This window comes from Neomonachus schauinslandi, chromosome 6, assembly GCF_002201575.2.
Source record: "Neomonachus schauinslandi chromosome 6, ASM220157v2, whole genome shotgun sequence".
NCBI classification, from domain to species: Eukaryota; Metazoa; Chordata; class Mammalia; order Carnivora; family Phocidae; genus Neomonachus; species Neomonachus schauinslandi.
Window position 1 is genome coordinate 137,148,991 of NC_058408.1, and position 8,629 is coordinate 137,157,619.

An 8,629-nucleotide genomic window follows, 5' to 3' on the forward strand; every position below is an offset into this window, starting at 1 on the left:
AGTCCATGGACACCAGATTAAGAACCACCCTTCTAGGGGAAGATGATGAGGAACAGAGATAAAAGTCAGCTGGACAACACAGATCTGGAAAATTCCAAACATAGGGCAGCCCACGGAACAATCTCAGCACGTAGAGCACAGGAAAGCCTTTAAGAAACAACACCATCCTCATCCTAATGTGGGAGTTGTCATGACACAGACCCTCTGCTCTTGGCAAAATCCTCAGCGAAGTCTCCCTACTCCCATACGTGCTTAGAGTGAGTGGGGTTTGTAGCAGAAATCAAGGAAGGGGCTGCATTTCATAACTGGATCAATCCAGGGGGACTGCGTATCTATTTGTCAATGGAACAGATCAGCTAAAATGGGAACCTGGGGCCGAGAAGTAAGGCTCACCTGGAAATTTGCAGACAGACCCTCAGGCAGGGCTTTGGTCCTCCACGGGTCCTGGGGTGCAGGTCCAGATTGATCTCATTTAGATCTTAGGGTCCTGGGGACCCCTACAGACCTTGGGTAGCATCTAGAAAGCTCACAGAGCCTTTTGCATGGGAGGAAATCAGTAACTCACAGCTCTGATGTCTGAGAAGCTGGTCATACTGGTAACCCCTGTCGCGCCCCCTGCCTTCTTGCTTGCTTTTTTCATGGCACACAGCCCTTCCCTGTGGCTTGGGCCTCCAGAAGAGAGGCAAGGCCTTCCTTGGTTTGTGGTGCTTCCGTCACCAGAGCTAAGGGTTTGGCCCTTTCAGAAATCTGACGGAGAAACTGGCTCCTGGCAGTTGCTAACGCAGGCAGTGTTCGCTGAAGAAGCTCTAATGAGGATCTGACAAATGAATCCCCTTTGCCCCTGCCCTGCCTCCAGCAAGCCGGCCGCTTCCCCCACGCGGTCTCCTCGACGCTGTTTTGTAAGCTTTCCTCCTCATCTCAACCTCGATTCCTCGTTCCCATTCTTCTGAATGTTAAAGTCACGACCTTTGCGGTTTATGGCCCACCAGAGACTGAACTAAATGTGTTAGCTCTGAGTCCAAACAAGTAATAGCCGGCCAATTAAATTAATAATCCATATTGTTACAGTGTTTAACCATGGCTGTTTCCTCAGCGGTCTGTTTAAATCACAGCCAAGGCCTGACCTATTAAAATGAATAACTGGAATTATGAGAAACTCCATTCAATAAACACAGTGAGGAACGCAGCACAATTGGGCATGAAATATTTATTACCACTTGAAGCAGAGAGCTGTTTGGGACTTTAAGATGACATTAATGAATGCGTTTTAATTTCTGGCTCACAAGGTGGGAGGTGGGGCTGGAACTGAGGGCCCTTTGGCAGATTCCTGGAAAAACCAGCTCCTGTTATATTATTACATTGTGCTGGGGGGGGCTGTTTGTTGATGCGTGGGACTCCCCCAGTCTCCTGTGGGTGCCGGAAGGTGGGCGTCTGATCCCCGCCCTCTTGTAGACATAGCACTTGCTCAGTAAATGCTTGCTGGATGGAGAGATGGGTGGATATGCATGGATGGACGGATGACCGATAAAACATTCTGACACCTTAGTATCCACAGTTGGATGATCTAGGACAGATAAAACACTTAGCGTGGTGCCCCATACATACTACATCCTCAGTAAATGGTAACTGTCATTAGATTTAGGAGAGCAAAGTCTGGCTAACTTACTGGAGAGTCAGTGCTCACATTTGGCAGTTCCTCAGGAGCCCCAGAGCTGCCCCAGGACCCTGACTCGCCCATTTAGCTTTATGCACACTTGGAAGCCTGTTTTTGATGAGATGTTTTTGTTTGACTATTTTTGGCTTTTCTCAGAATGGATTGTTTCTTTCCCTACTTTCCCAGAGCTCAACGTCTTATCTCCGCATTTGCCCGGACATGTCCTGTTTTCCCAGGTATGACTCCCTTTCACAGGGTCTGCCTCCTTTTCCCAGACCTCAGCTCTGAAGTTCTGATAATGGGTTTAGAAATTGCGGTTGCTGTAATGATAACCTTCAGCAAGTCTTGTAACCACCAAGTCAAGCAGAGTGGTTATTGGGGATCTATGAACACGATAAGTGGGCCTTCTCCATAGGAGACCCCCCAGATTGGAAAAGGAGAGGTCAACTCCTGCTAGAACTTGTTTTCCAGAGGAAGCGGAAAGCAAGCAGACCAAGCCATACGCTGATGGAGCACAGGGGACATTGTGAGGGCTAGGGGCGGGAAGTGGAGACTCAGGAAGGCCTGGCCATGGTCTCCCCTCTGAGAGCCAGGCGTCATCTCCTGGAGACCACAAAAATACCCTCAGCTCCAGTCACCCCCATCCCCAAGTCCAAAATTAAATGTATTAATGAATGCAAGGCAGGCAAAAGGCAGTCTCATTTTGAATAGGCAGAATCTTGAAACTGAAAATAGGGGAAGAAGAGTGTTGGGTTGTTTTCCTTTCCAGGAGGACAAGATGGTTCAGACCTTGTGGAAGATTTGGTGGAGTCTCACCACCTCTCCACTATATTCAAAAGCCAAGGATAATCCCAAAGAGGAAAAGTGTCCTAAGTGGCCAGTATGTCATGGGACGTGCCATGGGACCTTGCCTGACTGAAGTGAGGCTTTGGAGGGCTCCGTCTATCCACGCTGTCTGCACTTGGCACATCTTCTGTTGTCTGTAACTTTCATCTCTAATCCTTAACAATGCTTGCAGGATGGTGGATATCATGGCTGTGTCAGGATCCTCTTTTCCTATACGTTGGAGGGAGGCTTCCACCAAATAAAAGATGTCTATGCCAAAGATGCTTTCATGGTAGAAGCCTTCAGAACTAAAGAAAAACACAAGGTAGAGTTGCTTCTTATCGCCCATCCCTCCTCTACTAGTTGTGAGTTCCTACAGAGTGAGATTATATTTTATTCATCTTTGTATTCCCCTCTGTGACTTGCACAGGAGCTAACATCTTTCTGGTTCTCAGCAAACATTTGTGCATAATAAAAAGCCACCATTTATGGAAACTTCCTCATATCCAAGCCTGTGCTAAGTTCTGTGCCTGTGCTCTCTCGTGTCATATTCCCAACCACACTGTGGCTTTCTATCACAATGCCCCATTTTATGGCTGAGGACATTGAGATGTAAAGAAGCTGAACACTTGTCCTGGATCACCTATAACAAGTAGCAACCCTGGCATTTGAACCCTGGTCTGTGCAGTTTCAATGCCTTTGCTTTCATTGCCATGCTGTTCGGTCTCTGTGAGAAAAAGGTACATAGATACATAGCTCCATCCCCAAGAGTTTGTTGTTGTTGTTGTTTTTAAGATTTTATTTATTTGTTTGTTTGAGAGAGAGAAAGAACAGGGGGAGGGGCAGAGAGAGGGATAAGCAGACTCCGCGCTAAGCACAGAACCCGACACGGGGCTCAATCCCATGACCCCAAGATCATGACCTGAGCCAAAATCAAGAGTTGGATGCTTAACAGACTGAGCCACCCAGGCCTCCTATCCTCAAGGGTTTATAGTCAAGCAAATGAAACAGACACATAAAGAGATCATTTAAATACAGTGCATTAAATGAGCCCTGCCCCAGTGACCAGGTGAATACCAAGGTGATTCCAACAGTCTAATCTGGAGGGAATCAGGACAGCTTCCTGGAGGAGGTGAGACCTGAACTTATTTTATTAAAAGATGAGAGGTTGGTCAGACTAAATGTTAAGTGAAAGAAGAGACTATTCAAGCAGAAGGAAGAACTTGGACAATAGGAAAACACCTTTGGGTCCAACACCTTGGCAGGATGATTCTCAGTGGTAAAAAGATGGCAAGGCCTAATGACCAAGGAATTACCAAGGAGGAAGGCATCTGTCTAACTACTGCGGAGTTCTTCCCTGTGCCTTCAACTAGAGATGCCAGTCATCCCTCCCTATCCCACACGCACTTCCTACAGCCTCTTCCTAATGGACTGTCTGTAGGTACAGACACCCTGGAGACAAAGCCCTAGTACCAGACGATTCCACCCTACCTCCAGCCATTAGTCCAAACTGGGCTCATCAGGTTCTCTCCCCCAGGAACTTGGATGTGAAGCACTGAGAACAAATCAGCTCTCTTTGGGGAGCTGAGCCAACAGGTCACATAGACGCAGGGATCGAGGTTGCCATTTTGTGGCACCCATCAGGGAATCGTGGGCAAGTGATTAGGAAGCAGGAAAGCTCATGAACGAGAAAAGAGAAATAAACAAGCAGCTGAGATGCACAGGTGATCATACAGCCTCAAAGAAGGGATAACAGAGAAAAGAGAAAGCAGACCGGGCCACCACCGATGAAGAAGAGAGGGCAACTGCCTTGGTTACTGAATCACAGGGTCATTTCTTGCCTTGAAATGACACACAGTTTATAATCAATCCCTCTTTACTTACAGCTGCTTCATAGGGTCTCTGAAGACATACCTGAGAGAAGAGGCATCATTTCAGAGATGGATAGGCAAGGCATCCCAGTGGTGCAGAGCACACCTCCAAGGCTGTTCCAGAACTCAGTCTGACTCTGACGGAAGGTGGTACCATGCCTTAACCAGACCTGATGGAAAAAAGCAGCCTCGGAGTCATTGTTATCTCTATATGTAGATATCAAGACCCAGGCTTTGCAGGACTTCTTTGAGCGTTCTGCTTTTACAGCAGGTTAAACCTTTATCTGAACAATAAATTGCTGAGGTTATGATTAACTAGGGCTTAGCCATCAACAATGTGGTCTTCTCTGCAGTGTCTCCACCGATACTTCTCATTTCAATATATGGCTTTATTTCACTGCTTCAGTGAGGATTGTTAACACAATACCAACATTTCAAAAGTAATCCTAAAAAGAAGAGTAAAGACATACTGAAGTTGTAACTTTTTCAGTTGCAAAAAAATATGATTCTGATGTGCCAAGAGCACTAAATGAAGATAATCGCTGTAAGTAAAATATCAAACCACATACACTTATGTCCTCACATAAATGTCTATCAAAAACCTATATGAATTTCTTGCCCCGGACCTGGCATCAACCTTTATCCAGAGACCCCTAGTTTCAATGAGAAGTGATATTTATAAAGCACAGTCTAGGAAAATGGAGTTCTCTTTGTGGTTAGATTGGTCATTGTTCTAGGTGTTTAAATGGAAAGTATTGGAAAATATTTTTTTAAAGGAAATGACATCATTAGTTTATACTGAATATCCAATTCTAACCTAGAATTCCTGTATTTTAACTTACTTGATTTTATATATTTATTTCTTTGATGGTGAAAATTTTAGTTCCTAAGAACACCAACATAATCATTTGATATATTGGAAATAGTTTCAAAATAAGAATATCTATATTAATACTAACAATATGATTTTCAAGGTACAAAATGAGAGTGGAACATCTGTCATATCAGAAAGCAAAGCTGTCAAAGACTTCTATAATGATGTCACAAGGACACAGCACGAACTTGAAGTGGCTCCCCACTGGCCAAAGGTAGAGAAATTTGAGCATAAAAAATAATAATAACTGTATTGAATCAAAACACATCAAACATGTCCAAATCCATGAACTCATACTGATACTTTTAAAAGAACTCTTGGGGCACCTGGCTGGCTCAGTCGATAGAGGGTGTGACTCTCGATCACAGGGTTATGAGTTCAAGTCCCACATTGGGTGTGGATCCTACTTAAAAAAAAAGGGGGGGAAAGAAAGAAAGAAAGAAACTTTATTCTAAAATATAAACAAATAAAAGAACTCTCATAGATAATTTTGGAAGAGGCTAGGGAGCGAATTCATTTTGCAAAAGCCACAAAATTAAGAAAGAACCAAGTATTTGCCTGCCTTTCTAGCAGGAACTATATTTCAGACTAACCACATCACTGATTTATTTATTTTAAGTAGGCTCCACGCCCAGCATGGAGCTCAATGTGGAGCCTGAACCCACGACCCTGAGATCAAGACCTAAACCAAGACCAAGAGTTGGACACTCAACCGACTGAGCCATCCAGGTACCCCATTTGTTATTTTTAAGTTTGATAATAATATCATGGTTATGATACAAAAATAATCCTTTTAAATTTAATATACTTAATGAAAATGTATAATGAATATGATGTTTGAGATTTGATTTAAAATAATGTGGTGGATTCATGTATGTGAAGGGGAAGGAGGATGATATAAGGGAAGCAAGATAGGCCATGTATCATAAATGCTGAAGTAGGGTTACAGCTACGTAGGGATTGTCTCTGCATTTACATTTTAAAAATTTTCCATAATAAAGTTAGAAAATAAACCTGAAAACTTGGCCAACCAACATTTTCAAAATAGCCTCCCTCGGATCAAAGAAATGCAAATTAAAATGACAAGAAACAATTTTCAACCTATCCAATTGGCAAAGGTTAGAAGAACGTTAATACTTGGTGCTGGCAAAGATGTGGCAAATGAGCATTCTTATGCATTCCCGGTTTACTTGGTATGGCCTTGATATCACCTTACTAGAAAGCATCTTGGCAATATGAATAAAAATTGTTAAGGGATGCCTGGGTGGCTCAGTCGGTTGGGCGTCTGACTCTAGATTTTGGCTCCAGTCATGCTCTCAGGGTGGTGGGTTCAAGCCCCTTGTCTGGCTCTGTGCTCAGTGGGGAGTCTGCTTGAGATTCTCCCTTCTCTCTCCCTCTGCACCTCCCCCTACTTGCATGCTCTTTCTCTATCTCTAAAATAAATAAATAAAATCTTAAAAAACAATCTTTAAATATGTGGGTGCCCTACGCCCTAGGAATGGTAGTAATTTATCCAAAGGAAATGATCAAACAAGCGTACAAGATATCTGGCCAAAAATGTTTATTGCAAGATAATTATAATAGCAAAAATTTTAAATTAACTTAAATACACACCAATCAGGACCTGGTTTTAAGACTAAGGAAGAGCCACATAATGGATACAGACAGAGCCATTAAGAACCATAAGGCACTCTGCTCCTCCCCATCTGACAGACAGCCATCTCTTCTGGTGCAGTGCCAGCTGCATTCCTGAGACATGATGGTGAAGGTCAGAGTAAATGGATTTGACCATATTAGGCACCTGGTCACCAGGGCCACATTTAAATCCAACAAAGTGGATATTGTCGCCATCAGTGACCCCTTCACTGACCTCAACTACATGGTCCACATCCACATGTTCTGGTATGATTACACCCACCACAAATTCCACGGCACAGTCAAGGATGAGAATGGGAAACTTGTTATCAATGGAAAGCCCATCTCCATCTTCTAGGAGTGAGATCTTGCCAACATCAAATGGGGTGATGCTGGGGCTGAGTATGTTGTGGAGTCCACTGGGGTCTTCACCACCATGGAGAAGGCTGGGGCTCACTTGAAGGGTGGGGTCAAGAGGGTCATCATCTCTGCCCCTCCTGCTGATGCCCCCATGTTTGTGATGGGTGTGAACCATGACAGTATGACAATTCCCTCAAGATGGTCAGCAATGCCTCCTGCACCACCAACTGCTTGGCCCCTCTGGCCAAAGTCATCCATGACAACTTCAGCGTTGTGGAGAGACTTGTGACCATAGTCCATGCCATCACTGCCACCCAGAAGACCATGGACGGCCCCTCTGGGAAGCTGTGGCATGATGACCAAGGGCCTGCTCAGAACATCATTCCTGCTTCTACTGGTTCCACCAAAGCTGTAGACAAGGTCATCACTGAGCTGAATGGGAAGCTCACTGGCATGGCCTTCCATGTCCCCACCCCCAATATGTCAGGCATGGATCTGACCTGCTGTCTGGAGAAAGCTGCCAAATATGATGACATCAAGAAGGTGTTGAAGCAGGCATTGGAGGGTCCCCTCAAGGGCATCCTGGGGTACACCGAGGACCAAGTGGTCTCCTGTGACTTTAACAGTGACACCCACTCTCCCACCTTCAATGCTGGAGCTGGCATTGCTCTCAGTGACCACTTTGTGAAGCTCATCTCTTGGTATGACAATGAATTTGGCTACAACAACCTTAGGGTCCATATGGCCTCCAAGAAGTAAGAGCCCCCTGGACCACCAGCCCTGGTGAGAGCAAGAGGAAGAGAGAGACCCTCGGCTGCTGGGAAGTCCTTGCCCCAACTCATCCCCCAACACACTGAGAATCCCCCAACCTCCACAGTTTCCATCCCAGACCCCCTGAAGAAGGGGAGGGGCTTGGGGAGCCCTACCCTGTCATGTACCATCAATAAAGTATACTGTACCCAACCCCAAAAACAACAAAAAGAACTATAAGGCAGATGTATATTTATTAGCATGGAAAGATGTGTCATAGCTCTATCAAGAAAGGGCAAAATCAAGTTCCAAAGGCTATCTATAGTAAGATACTTTTTTGTTTTTTAAGCTGTGGAAGGAGAAACAGTTAACAATGATTACCTCTTGTTGGTAAAAGCATGGATTATTTTTATTGCTTTTCTTTTGCTTGTTTTTTCATTTTTCTAAATGAATTTTGAGTAGTTTTGGAATTCTAAATAATGAATTCCTGTGTAATTAAAATAGCCTTCACCTAATGAGATGACATGATATCTGGAATTTACTCCACTCATCTAGGGGTTGGGCCACAGATGAAACAGGTCTGGCTCAGAGTTGACAGCCCTTGAAGCTGGGTGATTGGGTACCTGGGGGCTCATTTTACTTTGTTCTCTACTTCTGTGT

The 8,629-nt window shown here is 44.5% G+C and overlaps 1 pseudogene; it reads left to right on the plus strand.

The window, feature by feature from the left end:
* Positions 1 to 6,917: 6,917 nt before the first annotated feature.
* On the plus strand, positions 6,918 to 7,978 carry LOC110589305 (annotated as a pseudogene).
* Positions 7,979 to 8,629: the final 651 nt, after the last annotated feature.